We start from the raw sequence: 22675 nt of genomic DNA, 5'->3' as shown, positions 1-22675 counted from the left end.
ACATGCTCCCTTAGGAACTCAGCCACCTTCTCTTCTGTTTTTGCCTTAATTGCTTTGGTTTCATCGCACTTAGTCAAATAATTAGTGCACACAATAATGTACTATTTTTTCTTTGAAGGAGGGTTGATAGGCCTAATGAATTCCATGCCCCACTTGTCAAATGGCTCGAAATTCACTTGAGGCTGTAAGGGCATTTCATCTCTTGGGGTAGGTTTTCCCATCCTCTGGCACTGATCACACTGACTAATGTACATTTTCACATCCTGATGAAGAGTGGGCCAATAATAGCCTTCTTGTAATACTTTGAATGTTGTCCTCTTTGTTGTGAAGTGACCCCCACAAGGCCCATCATGACAGGTCAGAAGGATGTCAAAAACTTCCTCTTCCCTTACACACCTTCTCAAGATTTGATCCGGGCCAAGTTTGAAAATATTTCCCCCAATCCAGGTGAAGGGGGCGCTTTTCCTAGCTATATTGCTCTTTTCTTTGGAGGGAAAGTTTGGTGGGAATTGTGTTGATACTAAATATTTTTCTATATCAGCAAACCATGGAGAGAACTGAAATAGCAAACAAGTGCTCATCTAGTAACTAGTCATCCACCATTCATTCTTCACCTGTAGGCAAATTCATCCTAGATATAAAGTCTGCAACAACATTTTCCTTACCAGTCTTATCAATAATGGTTAGATCAAATTGTTGTAATAAAAGAAACCATCTTATAATTCTAGCATTCACATCTAGTTTGTTCATTAAATATTTTATTGCAGCATGGTCAGTATGCACAAATGTTTGATAGCATGTAATATGATGCCTAAATTTTTTTAATGAATGCACAAAAACTAGGAGTTCCTTTTCGGTCACAGTATAATTTAGCTCAGCGTTTGATAGGTTCTTGTTGATAAAATAGATGGCATAGGGAAATTTCTCCTCTACATGACCTAAGGCTTCTCTTATGGCTTTGTGTGAGGCATCAGCATGAATATGAAATGGAAGGGCCCAATTTGGGCCTCGAAGAATCGGTGTCATGGTTAACTTATCCTTTAAAATGTCTAAGGCCTCTTGACAAATTTTTGACCATATAAACTCAGAATCTTTGGCTAGCAGCCCAAATAAAGGAGAGGCCAACTTGCTAAAGTCTTTTATGAACCTCCGGTAGTATCCAACTAAACCTAAGAAACTCCTAAAACTCCTAACATCTCTCTGCTTTTGCAGAGGTGGGACCCTTTGGATGATTTCTATTTTGTTTGGGTCCACCTGCAGTCCTTGCTAAGATATTGAATGACCTTGCATGGTCCCTTCAGTCATTAATAATTCACATTTTTCCAGACTGAGAGACAGGTTCATTTCAATGCATTTGTGCAATACTTTGCCTAGGTTAGTCAGAGCTTCTTGGAAATCATAGCCATAAGGTGTAAAATAGTCCATATAAATTTCCACTGCATCATGTACTAATTCAAAGAAAATACTCAAGACTGCTCTCTGGAAAGTGGCAGGAGCATTGCATAAACCAAAAGGAAGGACCCTATAGTCAAAATTACCCAAAGGATAGGTGAATGTGGTCTTATCTTGGTCTTCTGGGCAGATTTGGATTTGGTTGTACCCATTGAATCCACCTAGGAAAGAAAAAAACTTCTTCCCTGCCAAACCATCCAGCACTTGGTCAATGAAGGGTAGGGGAAAATGATCCTTCTTTGTGGCTTTGTTCAACTCCATGTAGTAGACGCAAATTCTTCACTTTCCATTTTTCTTGGGAACTAACACTAAAGGAGAGACCCACTCATTGTCGGAGATAGGGTAAATGAATCTTGCATCTAACAGTTTTTGCAGTTCTTCTTTGACTATATCTTTAAGAGTTGGATTCATCCTCCTTTGTGGTTTCCAAACCGGCTTGCAACCTTCTTTTGATGTATATGTGGTGAGTACACACTAAGGGGTGTACTCCTTTCATTTCCTTGTAACTCCAAGTGAAGGCTTCTAGGTTTTCTCTCAACATGTTGCATAGATTTTCCTCTTCGAGAGCAGAAAGAGATGGATTAATTTTCAAGGTTTTCTCTGGGCTGAATTCTATGGTTTTTACATGGAGTGGGTTGGAATCGGCCAAGCATAAGTCAATTGGATGATTTTTCTAGGTTTCCCTTACTTCTTCGTCTAATGGTAACGAACCAGGAGTTAGAATTTGGTGCAGGTATTCAATTAAGTCATCCTCATCTTATTGTCCTCCTCCTATGGTTGCTTCCAAAGCAAAAATTTGGGCGGAATAAACCTCATATTCTTCCTCCTCCTCCAACCATAAAGGTAAATCATTCTCTAGAGAAGTTTGAGCAGGAGGGTATAGGACTAATTGTTTTGACATATGCCCATTTTTGATGGTCATATTCCCATCTCTGCAGCTAACGTAAGCATCGGCTATGTCCAACCATGGCCTCCCAAGGATGAGAGGGTAACCAGTAAGCTTAGCCTTAGGCTGGAGAACTATAAAATCTGCAGGGTACTCCTAGGAGTCAATGGAGACCATTACATCCTTCACAATTCCTTCAGGGGTGACTGCGGAATGGTCTGCAAGTTGCAGAACTATTGTGGTCTTCCTCAATGACCCTTGGAGGTTGAGCTTGAGCATGGTGTCCTTGTTCATCACATTAATGGTAGCCCTAAGATCGATCATAATGTGTGGGATGATGGTGCCATGTATGTGTACATCTACTACATGGCTTCCAAGGTCCAAATATTTCAGACATATTACCTGCCCCATCATTAAGTCAGACAGTTGTTCGATGACATTAATGGTAGGGGCATCCCTTTTTCTTCTTCCTGGATGCTTGAAGCGCTTATCCTTAATCAACTTATTGTAAATGGGGACATCTTTTATTGCCTAGAGAAGGGGGATCTTTACACATATATTTTTCAATTCTCCCAGAATTTCAGTTTCTTCTGGGGTAGGATGGAGTGGTTGGGCTAACCTCTCAAGAAAGGGTGGATTTACTTTAAGGTTTCTTTCCTCTCTTTCCTCTTCTACCTCCCTATGTGGAGGGGGAGGTTGGTTATCCGAGAAGACTCTCCCAAATCTTAGGTTGATCTCCTAGATTTCTACAGCATAAGCTGGATATGATGTCTCTCCAATGTATACTTGTTGAGCCTACCTATTGTTCGAGTTCAGATTTGGTTGGGAAGGCATCTCGGGTTGCTTGGTTGGATCAGAGTGTAGGAGTTTTGGTTGGGTAGGTGGTGGAGGCAATAGAGCTGGAGCATTGTTGTATTCGGTCCTCCACCCCTAGAGTGGTGTATTCCACTGAGGTTGCAATGGAGCGTAAGGTTGAAATGATTGGCTAGCTGGCTAAGAATGATACTGAGATGCATAGGACCAAGGAGGGGGTGTAGACCAGGAAGGATGAGCAAGGGGTCCCAAGAAGGTATAGCTATGGTTTGGTTTGGGTTGTAATATGCATGGGATGACCCTTGCATACCCTCTTGGTATGGTCTAGGCCCAGGAGGTCTCCTTTGGTTAATGTAGAAAAGCTACTCAGTAACCCCTTCAACTCCTTGATATACAAATTTGAGTCCAAGTAAAGAAGGGCACTTGTCTATGGAGTGGTTTTCTTCATACACTGAGTAAATTTCAATACAGTTCAATGGACATTTGTTCCTAGGATGCCTCATGGTGCATCTAGGAAAAAAGATGGCCAAGGCTCTCTTTGCTTCCTCTTGCTTCCTTTTTATGTTCATGGTGTCTAATTGCAAGGCAAGGGTTTGCAACATCTCACTTTTGAAAGCTTCCAGCATATTTCCAATTTCACCCTTGATGGATGAGTTGGAAGATGATGTATTGGCCATAGGTTGACTACCCCTACCCTTTTTCTTGGCTGCCCTAGAATGGTTTCTAAAGACGGTCTTGATATCCTCATAGGGTAATTTGTAGATATATCCTCCTGGTAACAAATGTAAGTTATCCAGAAGATCTTCCCTTACTCCTCTGATGAGGACCAGCTTTAGTGACTCGGGGTCAAGTGTGCACCTGGCCCTTTTGTAACTGAGTTGGAATATTTCTTCGTAGTCTTCTAAGGATTCATCCTGGCCCATGGTCATCTTGAAAATTTCTTCTTTAGTATCCTTTGACCTAAAGTAGACCCGATATTTGTTGTTAAAAGCTTGTTGCATCTGAGGCCAAGTTGTGATGCTATCCCCAGGTAAACCCATGAACCAGCACAATGTTTTATCCTTGAGGCTAGATGGAAACAGTTTTAATTTTTGCTCATCATCTGTATAGTCATAGGTTTGGCATATAACAACAAACTCAAATAGGAAAGTGTCGAGGTCCTCTATGGTCAGGCCATGGAAATGAGGTAGGGCAGAGGGGCTTGTATTCTTCATCTTAGTGTCCATGTTGGTTTCCCTAGTGGGGAAGGAACCCTCAACTCTTCCTATTCCCTCTGTCAATTCGGTTTTCAGCCATTGGTCCAGTAGGAATGGGTTCTTCTTCTTCTTCTTCTTCCCCTATAGGTTCTTCAAATATGTCAAGTTGCTCACCTAAAGGCTCCTCTAGTTCACAACCACCGAAGAAGAGAGAAGGTCCGTTGTTAGATGCAGTGGTGGTATTTGGCAATAATTTCCCTAAATTGTCCCTATTCCTGTGAGGCATGAAAGGAAATGTTTTTCTGCGTTTGTTTTTGTAAGGTTTTTTTTAAGATGGAAAGTACTTTGCAAAAATGAAATTGTTGATTGAATGAAAAATCATTGACAGAATGAAGAAGCTACTTGCAGAATGGAAATGAGAGCATATAATGAAAGATGAAAGAAAGGAAGCTACTAGATTACTTTTGCAGAAATAAAAAAATGGCAGAAAATTGGAGACTAGAAATAGAAGAAAAGTAAGTAGTAATCACATTCTACTTAGACACCTCCCGGGCAACGATGCCAAAAAGTGATGAGCGTCAGTATTGTAGCAAGGATGTTGCAACTCCTGGGCTACTAGATTTACTTATCAACCCGGGGTTCATAAAAACTTGGAGTTGAGAGTGCTATATGCACAAGTAAAAGTGAAGGTCCTACCTGTTGTCACTGTTCATATGGCAAGAGACCCCAGGGGTTCCAAGCCAGATTTCTATAGAATCAGAAGAAGCTTGATTCTTTGATGGAAGAGGAGAAAATTTATTTTAAGAGAGCTACTCCATTGCAGTAATGATGAAAACAAAAACATCTAATGCTAAATCACACCATATCCTAATTAACCATTTAAATAACTATGCTGAGAAAAATTGCTAAATCAACACTAACCTAATGCTACTATCTAAGTTACAGAATTAAAGAGCATCAAACCATACTAATGTGTGAGTAAGAAAACTAAACTAAATCTGTTTTCACTTTTTGGTTTTCTTTCGTAAAATCAAGCATGCAATTTAATTGTTCTTGTGGATGTGACAAGTGGATGGAAGGTGATTGAGGATGGCTAGAAAGTTTAGGGAGTGGTTGGACGGTGTGGAAGGGTCCTAGGATGCTTTTTGTGACTTCCTAGAGGTTCCCCATTAATTTGGCCTCAAAACAGGCCATTTCAGGAAAACCTACAGGATGTACTAGAAACCTACAGGATGATCCTGTAAGAATCACAGGAAACCTACAAGATACAACCGAGAGCTAATTATGAGGTGTTGGAGGTGTTTGGAAGCTTGGAAAGGGTGTTTGATGAGTGGTATAGGGTGCTAGAAGGTATATGAACACCCATGAGTCAATATCCAAGAGAAGAGATGGCTAGATTCACTCAATGTGTCTAGGGGAATTTCAATAATAAAAAAAGGACAAAAAAACTAGTGAGGGTGATGGTGGAACAAGAGATGGTTGAGGTGGATGAGGTGGAAGATGGATGTTGGTGATGAAGTCTAGACCTCCTCCTGAAGTACCTGCAATGCTTAAAACATGTGTGTCTTCCAAGATTATGCAACAAGATACATTCTCATAAACTAGAAAAGCATGAATCAATTGCCCATATTATGCATGAAGAAAGTTCTGAAGGGAATGAGAACATGAGTGAGATCTTATTGCAGAAAGAGAGTGATGGAAAAAGATGAAAATGTAATGAACCGAGTACTGAATCAAGATAACAAACTCCAAAGCTCATGCAAGAACTATAAATTTGTGTTTTTGGGGTCGCTGAAGGGTCTCTTCCTCAAGTCATGGTCCCAGAGGGAGGAGGTGAGATCGAGACACCTGCTAACAACCTTACGGTGATATTTTTCTCCTTGCTAACCTGCTAATTGAAACAAGGCACAAATGGAAGCAAATTAAAATACAACCAATCTACTTTACACTGTTGTAATGGAAATGCAGCTACTTAAGCAAATGAACAATTAAACCATGAATCTATGCTAGCATACATGTACAATAAAGAGGAGACTTGGCTACTAGGGTTGAGCCCTAATGCAAGAGCTTCAGCCCTCTGAGTTAGGTCAGTGTTGGCTCAAAACAAAACTCATTCTTATTATCAAAACCATGGATTACATCAAAAATTGTCACAAGTCTTGTAGCTCGAAAATAGAGTAGAGTTTTACAATAAAAAATCCAAATCCTACTAAGGTCCTAGGCCTCTCTACTTATACATCTGAAGTATCCAACGACTTCCTTAAAATTAGGGAGGCTCATCTCGCAAACTCGAGATAAACTAGTGCTTTGTCTTTCCTTGGCTTCCTTCTAGTCCTCATGATTTGGTTGTTTGCACTTCGAGCTGATACAGGAATATTCAAATGGAGGGGTAGTAAATGAGGAGGATTTACCTCCTATAATTCCTCTCATTTGTCCCATTCGAGTTTTGACCAAGGTCTGCCAAAATTCTTTGCTTTTATCCTTTAATCCTTCATTAAATGCACATTAGACCACAAAACAAAATATCCAACTCTAACTCATCTCATAAACAAAATATAATCAAAAGTATGCAATAAGTTGTGAGATGAGTTGGTTTAACTAAGCTAGGAGGTGAATTAAGGCCCATGTAATTACCCAATGATGAGGCTTATCAACTGTGTGGAGTAGTATATCCACCATTGAGTACTTTCCTTGGTGTTGAAACTACTCAGTAAATTAGAATCAAGGATGGACCTATACAACAAGACTGGTTGGAGCAATATATCTTCCACTGAGTACTTCCCTTGGTGGTGAAACTACTTAATGGGCTAGATTTAAAGACGAAGCTAAAGACTATGTGAATCTAAGAAACATAAACATCATTGAGTTCTTGCTTAAGATGATATAACACTCAATGAAGTTGGTTGAATAATTCATAGAGATTAGTATAAAATACTAGTTTGAATAATTTCTTTGTTAAAATTATGGCTTGGATTGATTTTAAAATCTTATAGTTTGTTGATGAAAGTATGGTTTAATTGACTTAAAATCCTTTTATGATTTACCTCATAAGAATTATGTGCTTTTGATGTAGATGAAATAATGAACTATCCATCTTAAATATATGAGCTTGACTACAAGTAAACAACATCATCATTATAATATCATAGGGCACAACAACAACATAATAGATCTAAATACCTCAAGAACTAGGCCATATCAATGGTATTGGAAACCTATGATAGGCACTGATTTCCATATGAGATACCATGACTAATATGATTGTGTTATCAAAGCAAGGAAGAGAGATATATTAGTTATGAAGACTCCTCTTGTGTAAGTAAGCCTTTTCAAGGGATGGATCACCTGAGGGATTGGGAAACCAAAACTTGGAAGGTATGTGGATTCAAGGAAGAGAAGACCAAATAAATTCAGTTTCAAAAAGGTCATGTGCATACTCAATGGATCAAGCATACATTGGGGAAGAAATGAGACAAGTATGGTCGTATGAGAAGATTGAGGACATTGGGTGGCATGGCTGGACATTAGAGGCGGATCATGGTCCAGAATCAAGTGATCAAGCAAGAAAAAGTGCAATGGAAACATTTTGGACTAGATTAGGCCACTTGGAAAGTAGTTGATTAAATGAGGGAATCTTACCCATTCTTTTACTATTTAAATGAATGTAACAGAGTTGTGTATATAAATCTCGTTCTTGAAATTTTTTGTTCTGGGTATAAGAACACTAAGGATGGTGTTCCGCGGGTATGTAACAACCCTTTTTCTACCCCTCTTTTAAATGTCCTTATGAATTGTAATTCATGTAATAATATGGAAAATGTAAAGATATGGATAATATGGAGTGGAAATGGATTCAGAGATTGAGGAGGAGGGGTTTCTTTTGTAGGATTTTAAACCCAAAATCAAGCCACTTCATGTATTTACCTAGACATATCCCTAGAAAATTGAATGGTCTACTAGTGAAATATTTGAAATGTGTATGGGAATCCTGCAACAAAGTACATGTCCATATTGTCCTTAATCTCGTGGGGCATGTTGACAAAGTCAGCACCCAAGAGAGGGACATGATGAAGGCAATTATTGGGCAAAGGAAAAACATTGGGAGTATGGGCGAAGTGTCATTGGTTAGAAAGAGAGACAATGATTATATAGCTTTCCCCACAATTTGAATGGAAGTTGGGACTTTTCTTGATAAATAGGAGTGGATAAAAGTGAATCTTATGTGCAAGAGCGAGATCATTCATGAGGAACACATTGGCAAAAACCTTTGTTGTGATATTGGGACATCACTCCTTGTATTTTGGTGATATCCCAATTGTCTATTGATTTTAATTTGACCAAGAAATCTTGGGAAAATATTGATTCACTCAGTGCTACCTTGGGGTTGATAAAACACCTTTTAGAGTGATATCAAGTTCCAAGTCTAGGAGAACCTTCCCTGAATATTAGTTGAGTTCCTAATATTATTTTCTAAGAGATATAGTGAGTCACTATGGTGCTTACTATGTCTTTTTATGAATATGTGGATCATTCACCAAATGGAGGAATGAGGGAATCACTATAAGATATGGACAATCATTAAAACAAAGGGATATCATCACTTCAAGATGTTTTTCTTTCATCGAAACAAAGGATCATATGGCTCCAAGATGTGGATATTTCAATGAAACAGAGCTTTCTAAGATGTCTATTTAATAGCAAAATGGAGGGACCTCATTGTTATTCCTGTATAAAACATGATCCTAGGAATATTTATCTCATACCTCTAAAAAAAATATTCTCAATTATTGGTAAATGTACATATTCCAGCTACATCTTGGCTTCTTTACCCATGTGCATCATCAAAAACCAAGATAGATCATCACTCCAACAAGTGTATCATTTTTTCTGAAGTGGAGGGATTATATGAACACTTTAAAATGTGGATTCTTTACTGAAACAAAGGTACAAGGGGGCTCATCGCTCCATGATGTGAAACTTTCGTTGAAGTGGAGGGGCCTCACCGCTCCAATATTTGGGTCATTCACCAAGACGGAGGGATGTCATTGCTCCAAGATGTTACATTGAAATTGAGGTAGCTCACCGCTCCAACATGTGTATTTTTCACTTAAACGGAGGGATATCATTTCTTTAAAATGTTTATCTTTCACTATATGGGGAAAATATCACACCCTAATGCATATCTTTTAGTGAAATGGAGGGATGTCACTACTACAAGATGTGGATCACTTTTTGAAATAGAGGGGCAAGGGAATCACTATTAGATGTTGATATTTTGTGGTAGTATTGTTTTGTTGGGGTTAAAAACCTCATGAAAAACATATCTAAGGGGTTAGAATGATGGAATGATGACCCCTCTCATACCTCCATTTAGGTGAAATATCCATAATTTTCATTAGTGAGATACAACTATTTCAATGAAATTGAGATACACATGTTCTTGACATTAGAGCCACATCTTGGAGTAGAGATATCCCTGGGTTTCGACAAAAGAAACACATCTTACAGCAATGAGTTTTGCCTATTTAGGCAAAATATACACATCTTGTAGCAATGAGCTTTGTCCATTTTGGCAAAAGTTACACATATTGTCGCGATGAGCTCCCTTTGTTTCGACATTAGAACCACATCTTTGAATGATGAGCTTCCTCCATTTGGTATTAGGATAACCAAAAAAATAGAATGGGTAAAAACACAAGATATAAAACTAGTGGACCAAAAGATACATAATACACACACACACACACACACACATGTGCATGTGTGTGTGTGACACACATGCACACACGTGCATGTGTGTGTGTGACACACATGCACACACGTGCATGTGTGTGTGTGACACACATGCACACACGTGCATGTGTGTGTGTGCAAATTCAAACCATTAAACCGCAAATAACAAAAGTTTTATCATATATGCTTTATATGTGAGTAATGTTTTTGTTTTGGGTTTTCATTTTGGTTTTGGTTTTGTGTTTTTATAGGGGTGGAGATGCATTGATGGAAGGCACAAAAAATGAGCATATTTCGAAAGGATGTCAAATACCACCATGATGACCAATTTGTTACTCTTCTAGAAGACCCATAGATATGTCAATATAGATATTTGTTGGGATTGGTAGTGGTTGTAATCCTCATGTTTTCTTCAATATATCACCTTCATTTATTTGACAAGCATCGCTAGTTGCTACGAAAATTTGATGTTTGTTTTAATTCCTTTCCAAAAAAAGGAGCACTTACCGAGTTCATAGATTTTATTAAAGTTAAAGTGACTTGTAGTAGATGATAAATGTAATTCCTCTAAGACCTATTTTGTATGGCCTTAAGAATTGTGACTATGGCCTTGGGAACTATGACCTCGAGAATTATGACCTCTGGAACTATGATCCCATGGGAACTATAACCTCGGGAACTATGCCTACACAATTTTGACCTTAGGAATTATGACTCTAGCCATGGGCATTTTTACCCATGAACAATGACCTCAACCTCGAGAACTATGAATGTGGCCTTGGGGACTATTACATATAAAAATTTTACCTTAGGATCACTACAACAGAATAGGAAAATAACGCTTAAAATGGCACTGGTATTTAGTGATTTTCAGTTTACGAATTGAACACTTTTCTCAACGCAAAAATGGGTGCAACCAGGTATGTTTATCATAGCACCAGATTTGGTGCCATAAATTTCTTCGGAAATAATGTCGTAAATAGCGTAGGAAAAATAGTGTCAGAAATAGCGCCCAAAATCTTGCACTAGAAGTTGTGCTAGAAATTACACCATAAATGGTTTCAAGCATAACATTAGAAATATCACCTGGAATAGTGTTGGAAAGAATATCGGGAATAGAGTTACGAATAACGCCAATTTTAGCGCCGAAAATAATGCCAATATTTGCTTCCTATTTTGGCTCCTGGTTTGGCTTCCAGTTTTACGTCCAATTTTTCTTCTAGTGTGGCTTCTAGTTTGCCTTCCAGTTTTATGTCCAGTTTTGCTTCTAGTTTTTCTTCTAGTGTGGCTTCCAATTTTGCTTCCAGTTTTTCTTCTAGTGTGGCTTCCAATTTCGCTTCTAGTTTTTCTTCTAGTGTGGCTTCCAATTTTTCTTCCAGTTTTACTTCCAGCATGGCTTCGATTTTTGCTTCTAGTGTGGCTTCCAATTTTTCCTCCAATTTCGCACGCAGGATATTCTCTAGAGGTTTCATATGCAGGATTGCAGGCCCATGACCACACCTCTAGTCACAAACTAGAGGAAGGTGGATTATACCAGGGAAGAGCAATTTGATGCCACACTTTACAGTATTATTGGGTTGTTGATGTATCTAGTGAACTCCAACCCGACATTTTATTTGTAGTTAACTAATTGATCCAATTCATGGTTGAGTTGAATAGAGTGCATTGGGTTGCTTCCAAGCACATGTTGAGGTATCTCAAGGGCACAACAAATTGTGGGTTATTATACAAGTAGGTTGAATGTGTGAACTTTTAGGGCTTCATAGATGCAGATTGGGAATGTGGTTCAACAGACGGGAAGAGAACTTCATGTTGTACTTTCAGTGTTGGATTAGCATGTGTTTCCTGGTTTAGCGGGAAGCAAAGATCAGTGGCACTGAACTCAACTTAGGCTAAGTACATGGATACCAGCCTAGCAACCTATGAGGCCAAATGGTTGAGAAAACTACTTGTTGGGTTGTTCAGTCAGAAGTTGGTGCCCATAGTCATACACTATGACAATAAAAGCTACATCAAGCTCTTTGAAAATCCAGTGTTCCATGACCGCTACAAGCACATCAAGATCTGGTACCACCATATCAAAGATTGTTTTTAAAGGGGTAAATTCATACTCCAGTGCGTCTCTATAGAGGAGCAGACAACAAATATTCTGACCAAGGAATTGGCAAGGGGTAGATTTGTCTACTTTAGTGATAGACTGGGTGTAGTACAAAACACCTTCCTCTCTAAGAGGGAGTATTAAATGGAGTTCGAGGAGGAAGGGTTCAACTAAATCTAGTAGGGGAACCCATAAGTGGACCAAAGGCGTAGTTTACACTTTATCTCATTATTTTGACATGGGAAAAAATTAATTTTCCTAGAGTCAAAAATTTAAGTGATCGCATCCATCCATTAAGATATAATCTCAGCCATTTGTGGAGACAGTGGGCCTATTTCGACTTCAAAGGAGGAAAAGGGTGCAGACTTGGCTCATTATGCACTAGACAACTTCTGTGTTTAGTTCAATGCCTAGGGTTCTTATTTCAACGCAGCTAGGGTAAGAAAGAGAGGTCAAACATCCTTAGAACCTTCTATCCAACTTCATATTCAGTCAGGATGATTTCAACTACGTAGAGAGGACATACTTAGGTTGTACATGCATGTATGCTTTTCATAAAGTGTATAGGAAGCCAGGCCAAGAGGAAGTGAAGGGCGCATATCAAATTGTGTTGAGAGATTTGCTAGTGTGAAGGGAAGTCTTTCGTCCTCTTTGTAATCATTTTCTGAATATTTTGCTAAAGCATAATAAGAACACACTCTCTGTGTTATATCCCAGAAATGACAATCGTTGCCCTTTTCTTCTTTTATGTTGCCTCTCTCAAGTTCACGAGTTGTGAACTGTAACTACCTTTTCTATGTTGGATCACCGAATTGATGGATAAGGAAATGAATCTCAGACTGTATATAAATAGGTTTCTTTGTAATGACAACCGAAAAGCCACGTCCCTGTTTGGAGGCCGACTTGTGTTCTTGAGCATAGGTCGACTCAATGAAAGGATTAACTTCCTTAACTTAAAAAATCAATATCTCAAAAACTATATGGAGTTTTGGGGCAAGTAAGAGCTCATTGGAAAGAAGAAAAAATCCTCTTTCAGATGGTTTAGGTCCCATGATGAAAGGTTGTTTCTAAGGTGCCCAAATTTATTTTACTTTGTGATTGTTCTTGAACACCTCTCTTTTTGTGCAGAAGGTGATTGGGACAGCAAGAGGTCATTGTCATGACTCCAAGTTCTTCATCATAGTGTGTCTCCAAATTCTTCATCATGTGAGTCATCAATGTCATCCATGTCATCATTCTAGTATAGCATCCATGTCATCATGTAATAGTGCAGTGATATGTCATCAACCATATGTCATAGTGCAGTGTTCATCAATTTTCCATTAGAATAGCTCATCAAGGGAGCATATATTTCATCAATGACAATTATTGACACAAGTTTGCAGGTTTTCCCCAGTTGGGGCTTCATCAGTAAATTTCTGACATTGAATATTTTATGTGTTTGCGTCTTCAAGTTTTTTTTTTTTTGTAGTATTTAGTTATGAAACTCAATATAGTTGATGAATGCTTTTGAAAGTTCAAGTTCAGCTCTTTCATTTCTAAAATTTTATTAAATTAGTTATTTGGTTTTAAAAACTAACAGGGATCAATGTAATCCAGAGTTGTAGGAAGTATAAGAGGCTATCTTGACTCAAAATTTAGAATACTTGGCCAAAATGATTTCAACATGGATGCAAGTCCAATAAAACATCAATGAATGGTCAACCTTTAACCACCAACTATAGTGACTTGCATGATAGATATGTAAGACAACAACAAGATGACCTCGGGACTTGAAACCATGGTGGCCTCACATTCTAGCTTCCATAATTTAGCCAAGATTTCAATTTTTTTCTCCCAACACGTCAAAGTCAAATTTTCTAATGCCAATTCTACAATTTGGCTTCATAAAAACATAAACAAATAGTTCCTTGTGGACGACACAGTAGCTCAGGTGGGAAAAGGGGGAGAAAGCATTGAGCAAAGAAGTACCCCTATATACATGGCCTAAACTATTTTTGAAGAAGTACATGAAAGCTCTCTACGTACGTCATTAGTTCTAGCATTAACCACAAAGAAGCACCTAACCACTAAAGTACCATGAGAACAACAACAACAACCATAGATTAAATTTATAAAAGATTTTCTATTGTAACTTCTCTTAAAATTTTCTTTAGCATAATGCACATCTCCCACTTTCTTAAGAAAAACAAAGGAATTAAGATGGGGGGAGATATTGGAAGCGCTAGCTGACTCTATCAACTAGACTTGCGAGTTGAACCCAAGCGACTATGTAAATTGGAATGTCAATTGATAGACCGTGTAATTGGGTCAACCAATCAAGGTAGTTAGACATTTACAACTATATTGTAACCAAATCATATATATAATGGTATCTTAATAAACAATCTTATTTATTTGTCTCTCACTACTTGCGTTATGCGGTCTATATAGTAATGAGATTAAGGAATTTAATTTATTTAAATAATAAAATTTAAATGGATAATCCAAATTTAATAAACTTGGAATATTCTTAATTGTATACCTAATTTGACCGACGAAATTAGAAACAATCTAGATTTAATAAACTTTGATGAAATTAGAAATAATCCCGAATTAATTAACCTTGAATATTCTTAATTATAAACATAATTTGAGAGATGAAATTAGAAACCTAAGAGATGTCATTTTTTTTAGTTTCAAAAACTCTTGTAGGGTATTTGCAGGATGTTACGATTTTACCAGCCCTGTTGTCATTCAAATCTGCTGTTGTTCGTTTCCATTTCTTCACCATTGTCGATTTTGATTGTTCTCCTCTTCGGTTTGATTACAAGAAGGTGCACAGGCGCGTGGATTACAAGAAGGTTTACCATTTAGCGGGGGCACTAGTGGATGGTGGATCACGGATTACCAGGTGCATGGATTAGCAGGCGCACTGTTGGATCACTGGATAGTCCGTGGATCGCTAGATCAAATCAGATCCTTGAAACGTTGGATCGATTAGATTACTGGATTGCTGATTCGCTAGAATCATTGGATCAGATCACTGGTTTGTTGGAATCGCTAGACCACTGGTTCGCTGGAATTGCTTAATTTCGGGTAAGGCGAGGTATCTGCCATGTCTACATTGAAGGTTAGATCAGAGGTTGAGGAATTTCGTTTCCCAATTGAAAGGTTGGTCGACAGATCTAAATCATGTATGTCATGATGCTTTTACTCTCTCGTCTGATGTGAGGTTAATTCTTGGATTTACAGAAATCGTTTCCATACATTTTGAGTACATATGATAGTAACACATGTTGTGACTGTTCAATAAGGGAGCGAGAACATATCCATTAATGTATTTTGTGTCTGAATAGCATATGGTATAAGTTGCAGCGATGATAAATTTGAGAGTGATGGAAAAAATAGATTGCGAGCAGAGCTCTAATTCTTGCATCTGCAGAGGTCAAGTTTGTCGTAGATAATGAAATGCACGATCCACTTTGTGAGGCAGAGCTTCTGCCCGTTGCAAAAGTTGCTGAGAAAAAATTAAAACACTTCTCTTTGTGCTCACTTTTGAGGTGTCATCCAATTCCAACGCTAGGAATGATCAAACCTTTGTTGTGTAAGAACAACTGAGAAAAAAATTAAAACACTTCTCTTTGTGCTCACTTTTGAGGTGTCATCCAATTCCAAGGCTAGGAATGGTCAAACCTTTGTTGTGTAAGAACAACTTCTGTTAAAGTTGAACTGGACATTTTGTCTTCAAAAAGCATTAGCTTATTCTCTTAATCATGGTCTGGGTGATGATCCATATTTTAACATGCTAGTTTGAATTTGTACAACATGAGACATGACCCAAGTAGTTTATTTATGCAATGGAAATCGAAATTGTTCGATCTCTATTTCTTTTGCGACATCTGTTAAGTGTGGAGATGATTGTTGAAGTGGGTAAAAATGTGTTGGCAATTTTGCATAATGCCAATTCAGGTTAATATTTTGATATAAATGGAAGCATTATATAAGATAATGATAATGGGAAGATTACAGAAGATAGCGATAATGTAATGAGAATTAAAATGAATAAGATAATGTAATTAAAACAACCTAAAATATATTTTAAATTTCAATATAAGTTATATGTCGAGATGTTACACATATGTCTTATATTTCTGTAAGAAGTAAAATCTTTAAAGTAGATTTTGCAATGCACATAAAATACTTTTGTATTTTTGTATGAAGTGTGAACTATAAACGAATGTCAGACTAAAATTTGATATAATTTTAAACATTTTAGCTTCAAACATGTTTATACTCTTTGATCTTTAAAAATATATTTTTAAAGTAATTTCAATTTAATTTTATACTATAAATTTAATTTCAGTGTGGATTTATGGCTATGGATTTTTTTCTCTATTGATCACCTTGTCAAATATAATTATAATTTTTTTGCTAAAATATTTATGGTAGAAATTTTTTTATTTTAACTTAAGGTGTATGAGGATCTATTGACCTTTTTTATTATTAAAAATCTAAATTGATTTTTAAAGGAATATGCTCAACATATTGACTTTTAATAAATTTAAAAAATTAGGTTCATGCAAGGCCCTGCCCACCAATTTTTCAAGGGATTTGAGATTATTCCAATTCTAATAAGTTCATATTCAAATTAGGTGGGGAAATTAATATATAAGCAAATTTTATTTAGCAAAATGGTCCATTTTACAATAAGATGTGTAATTCTTTTTTTTTTCTCAAGTTAAAGTTGACCCATAACCTTTCTATACATGACTAATCAAGTAAATGTATACATTGGTAAGACATTCTTCATGTTACAATAATTTTTATGAAGTCTTATTAACAACATTAATATTTTTAATGTAGTTGTACTAGTATTTATTAATATTACACTTTAATTTATTATAAACTATTCAATCAAAAAATTGTGAAAGTTTTGAACTAATATTAATAATATCTATTAGTAGATATCAACAACATTTATTAATACAATTATGTTAGTAACTAAAAAAACTTTTCAAACATACAAAACATTTTCTTACTAAATAAAATTAAACTCTTCAATATCAAATACAAAATATATTTTAACTTAATAATTCAAAAACCATATAATAAAATAAAAATTAAAAATTAAAGTTTTTGTTAACCGGAACAATATGCTTCCATATAATTAGTTGAAAATGTTAGGAAAGAAAACATAAACACAAATCCACTAATAACAGAATTGAAAGCTTCGATGGATATAAATAACAAAAATGTGAACACCAAGATTCAAATTGTCACTTTACTATTTCATAGTTCAACCTATTTCAAAATCTCGCTTGGCAAAAGAATGGTGTATGTGCATTTAATCCTTCTTATCCCTCTTACACGGTAACCTAAATGGTGTTACAGTGGTAGTTCCTAGATTTGATCTTGGCCTCGCTCAAATTACTCAAGTTATTAATTTACAATGGTAAAAAAAGTAAACAAAAAATGGGACACTAAGAAAAAAAAGGAGGTTTCACTCAATGTGCTTGGATTTTCTTTCATAGTAGTCAAGGTGGATGAAAAGGGAACATAAAAGAGGGGTATGTGTCTTATAGTAACCCACACGCCATAGGTCTTAGGCAACTTCATAGAGAGTGTCTTTTCATTCATATATACATAATTCTCATTCTAAACAACAACAAAAAAGAAAACAAAATAGCGTCACCTTACTACCAAGGTTTCTCCCATCTTAATATTATTTTTTAATTTTATTACAAAATAAATAATAAAACTTAAATTTAAAAAAAAAATAACTTTCATAATATAAATTTTAAATTTTAATTTATTTTTAAAATATTCCAAATTATATATATATATATATATATATATAATTTGAAAAGGCTCCTGTTTACTCGACTAGAATGTGGAACTTGCTTTCCTTCCCGCAATTACAAACCTTACGTACGTTATGTTAGAATTTTGAAAAAGTTGCGGGGGCAGAGAAAAGAAAATCATATTAATGTAAGTATTAGATAAATGATTTACGATGAAATAAATCGTTGAAACAAAAATTAGATATTTATCGTAAAGATTATACGATGGCCAAGATGAGCGTTGAACAATGTGCTTTATGGTTTGCGATCTTGGCTTTTGCTAATGTGGCTTTCTTCATAATTGTGTGTTTAGTTATTTTATGTGTTTTAAATATTTTTTTTAAATTAAATTTTATTTAAATTATAAATTTCAGTTATGTAATTTATATAATTAAATTATTTTTAATAATTTTTAGAATGTTGAATTTATTTATATAATTAAAAATATATTTTAAATAACTAAAAAATTATAATTTTATTTAAAATTGTATTATTAAATTTTAACCAAAAAAAATTAAAATATAAAATAGTTAAAAAATATTTAATAATTTATTATTAATTTTAACATGCAAACGTTAGTTACATGGTAATCAATTTTAATTAATTGATATGGCATCTAAATAAGTGCAAAATTATTTTTATGAACTTAGACTTTGGTGCAAGAGTTAGGCATGATGATGGATCATGGTCATCTATATCATAATCAGGTGGACCGATTTAAGAATTTACTTTATGTTTTTTGTTTTTTTTTTAATTGGAATCTTCTCACATTGAACTTATTTTTGTGAACTTGGACTTTGGTGAAAGAGTTAGGCATGATGATGGACCATGGTCACCTACATCATAGTTAGGTGGAATGGTCTCAAAATATACTTCATATTTTTTGTGTTTTTTTTTTTAATTGGAATCTTCTCACAATAAACCTAGTTAAATTAGTTGGAATGAGTAGTATATGTTTTTTCAAGTTTTAGTAGATTTTGGTGCATGGTGGTTTATTTTAAGTTTTTTTATTAAAAATATTTTAGTTTTTTTAGTTTTTTAATAAATATTAATGATTTTTCCATTTCTAAGGTAGCAATTAATAGTTAAATTTGTTAGTATGGTTAGTATAAGTTTTTAAATCTGATAGGTTTTTTTTAATAGTAATTTATTTTATCCCCAATGGGGGTGTAATGGCAGATGGAACTCGAGGCTTGGGCAATACACCCACCTCCCTGGAGTACACAACAGGCATTAAAGAGGGAGGATGTGGATTGGCCTTGCATGCATGAACATGCATTATTACGTTGGATTGTAGTTTATTTATGTGTTTCGATGGATGGAAAGATCAGTGAGTGGAAAGGAACCAAGGTATGGTCCTCAGCCTCCTAGAGTGATTTTTCAATGCATGATAATCGCGGTCTTGTGGGTGGTAGTGAGTTTCAATTCTTGGCTAAGAATTCATGTTGTTCATTATAAATAATGTATGGTTGTTCGAGGCATCTAGAAAGCCTAGTATCATTCGTGGCTAGTGGAAGTCTCTGCTCCAAAGATCATGTTGGGTCATCGAATCTTAAGCGCATCATGCTTTCTCAAGTCATATCTCTACTTATTTTGGTTTCTCTTTTTAGTCATCTTGGAGGGTCTAGTCATAAGTGTTTTAAGTCCAAGTCTATGTGTATGAATCTTCTTCTTTGTTCTGGGGATATTGTTGGGAGTTCTTGCTTGATTTGGTGTTGTGGTTTGTCTTGGGATTTCTTCTCTCGGTTTAAGGTGGGGTTTGCAAGTCGTATTTGGAAGGAATTGTGAGGGTCCACCTGAGTTGATTTATTTTCTTGGGAAGTTAAGTGTCGGTTGATGTAAATTGGTGTATGGTTATGCTCAACTAGGTGTCGAATTCTTATTTTCCTGGTGTTTTTCTTTTCCTATTCGATGGTCAAGGGTGAAGGGGCCTTGATTGAGGAAGACTCATCCTTTGCCCTTTTAGGTGGGTCCTTTGTTAAGGTTAACTCTTTTATCTAGTGTTATTGTGACGAGTTGGTTTGTTGGTTCCCCGGTATTGTAGAAGGTGGGTCGATTCAGTCATTTTGTTTTTTCGCAAGTAGAGGCAACCTTTGCAGTGATAACAAGTCTCCTCCCTAAGACTCTACAATTCCTCCTAGAAAACGAATGAGATGTATAAGGGGAGGAGGTGGCAAAGCTCGGCCAGGGAAACAAGGGGTGAGACTCTTTGCCCATGACTCAGTGGCCACATATTTCAATGCAGTTCTACTTAATACTCATAACGAAATCCACGAGCTTAAGCCCGAAGTAGGGGAGGAAAGGAAATCCCTTTTGGATTTTGAGTTTTTAAAGGACATGTTTGCTTGGGTTCCAGACCCTGGGCACACTAGGGGTTGGATGAAGCAATATCTAAAATTGATGGTTCTTCATTAGAAAATGAAGATATTGTGGGTGTGGTATTGAGGGACAAACAAGTGGGTAAATATAATATCTTTGCTTCATTGGAGAATTTCAAGAGGATTCTCAGGAATCAAAGGTTTTTCTTGGATAACATTGACTCTCATCTGGTGCATGTGGAAATCCATATTTCCTATGACTCGAACAGTGGGGGCCTAATGGATCCTCCTGGTTGTAGTGCGGGGCTCTAGCAAATATCTCGTCTGTAGAAAATGACTAGTGAGCATGAACGGTGGGTGGTGCAGTTTGGTGATTTTCTAGTGCTTCTAGTTTTTTTTATGCAAGGTATTTGCTATCCTTTTGGTCTACAAATTATGTTGACATAAGCTGGTTGCGGCTCTGCATTTTATGTGATGGATTTGTCTCACTTTATTTGGTATTTTTCTTATTTCCTTTATAATTTTGGTTATTTGGTAATGGATGGATGCAACACCTATGTTTATTGTGGATGGCTATGTTGGTTATGAGCCTCCTTCGTTGGGTTCTTACCAGGTCTTTTAGCTACCTTTGGTGTTGGTTTAAGGACAGAAACGACTCTTCAGTCACCAATTTCCTATCAATGCACTAGTCGCAGGTGTTTTTATCATATTTCATAGGAATTTTTCGTAGCCTTTTGTTTGTTTGTTAGTTGCAGTTGGTGACCCTCTATGGGAAACATTGTTTGTATTTATGACTAGAATAGTTTGGTAGAAAAGGAGGTTGTCTCTAGCCTTGATCGTTAAGTATTCTAATCATGGGAGTGTTTTTTGTTTTCGGGCGTTATTGGAAGTATAATGAGGTGTTTTTTACCATCTATGATCAAAATTGATATATATGTAAAATTGTTTTCTAGGTAATACAAAGCATCAATTCACAAAAAAAATAGTAATTTATTTTAAGTTTTAATCAAAATATATTTTTTTATTTTCTCTTAAGTAATTTGTGAACTAGTGTATCTATATAAATTAAATGATTGATAAATGCCAATAGACATGAATCCATAATATGCATCAAGACACTAATCTCATGAAACATCTCACATTACCAAGATTAAAAAAAAAAAAAATTACTATATTATGACTTTAATTTAAATTATTATCAATTGTAAAAGAATTAATATACAAGCTAAATATATGTACATTTTAAAAAACATGTATTAAGAAAAATATAGTAAAGTAAGACTAAACAATAAGAGTTCAATATCATAAAAAAATACCAAATTGAATTTGATATTTATGGACGTGACTTTTTTTTAACCAAATTGAAAAGTAAGGACATAACTACATCTAAAATAAATCTTAACCCTCTATATATGACTACTATTAAAAATATTTAGTGGAAGTTACACCCCTACCATTAAACTAATGATTATTAATAATTAAATTAAAATTTTAGAAACCTTATTCCAAAATAGACATACCTATCAACATAATAAATAGCTACCACATATTCATTATGATAATAAAATTTATGATGTAATTTAAGTCCTTTAACTATATTCTTATTTTTCTCGTTGAAAGTTTATGTATAAAAAATCATTATATATCTATGAATATGACAATATTTACATCAAAAATAATATGTTTAGAGTTTATAAGTACCCATCAATATGAATTTCCATTGTTCAATATTATTTTATTAAAAAATTCATCATATAAATAATTGTAATCTCAATCTTTTACATTTTCCTTTTTTTTTGTATTTTTTCCTTTTAATTTTGTTTCAAATATAACAAAAATTTATTGAAATCATAAACTTATTTTATAGAATATCCATACTCTAAATATTTCAAAAAAAAATTAACAACTCTAAATTCATTTCTTTCATTCAAAAATATATTCTACCTGACCAAAAACTATAATCTCATTAAAAATGGTTTCACTAAATTTTAATTAAAAAATTTAAAACACAAAATATTTAAACTATATCTTATAAAACAAAATATTTAAACTATATCTTATAAATATATTAAAAATATGTATAGTAAAAAATTAATACTATTTTTTAATGTCAAAATACTATATCTTATAAATATATTAAAAAAAACTATTTTTAATGTCAAAATAATATATATATATATATATATATATATATATATATATATATATAGATATAGATATATATATATATACACTTGGGATAAACACAACATGTTCCATATTCAATTTATCAATTATAATTAGTATCGAACCTATAAAAATGAGCTTTTGACATAGGACATAGATCCCAAGATTCTTCAATGCTCCCACCATATGAG

This window comes from Pinus tabuliformis, chromosome 9 (genome assembly GCF_031772625.1).
Source record: "Pinus tabuliformis cultivar Carrire ecotype Pingquan chromosome 9, CPIR1, whole genome shotgun sequence".
NCBI classification, from domain to species: Eukaryota; Viridiplantae; Streptophyta; class Pinopsida; order Pinales; family Pinaceae; genus Pinus; species Pinus tabuliformis.
Note: the sequence above shows the minus strand (reverse complement) of the source record.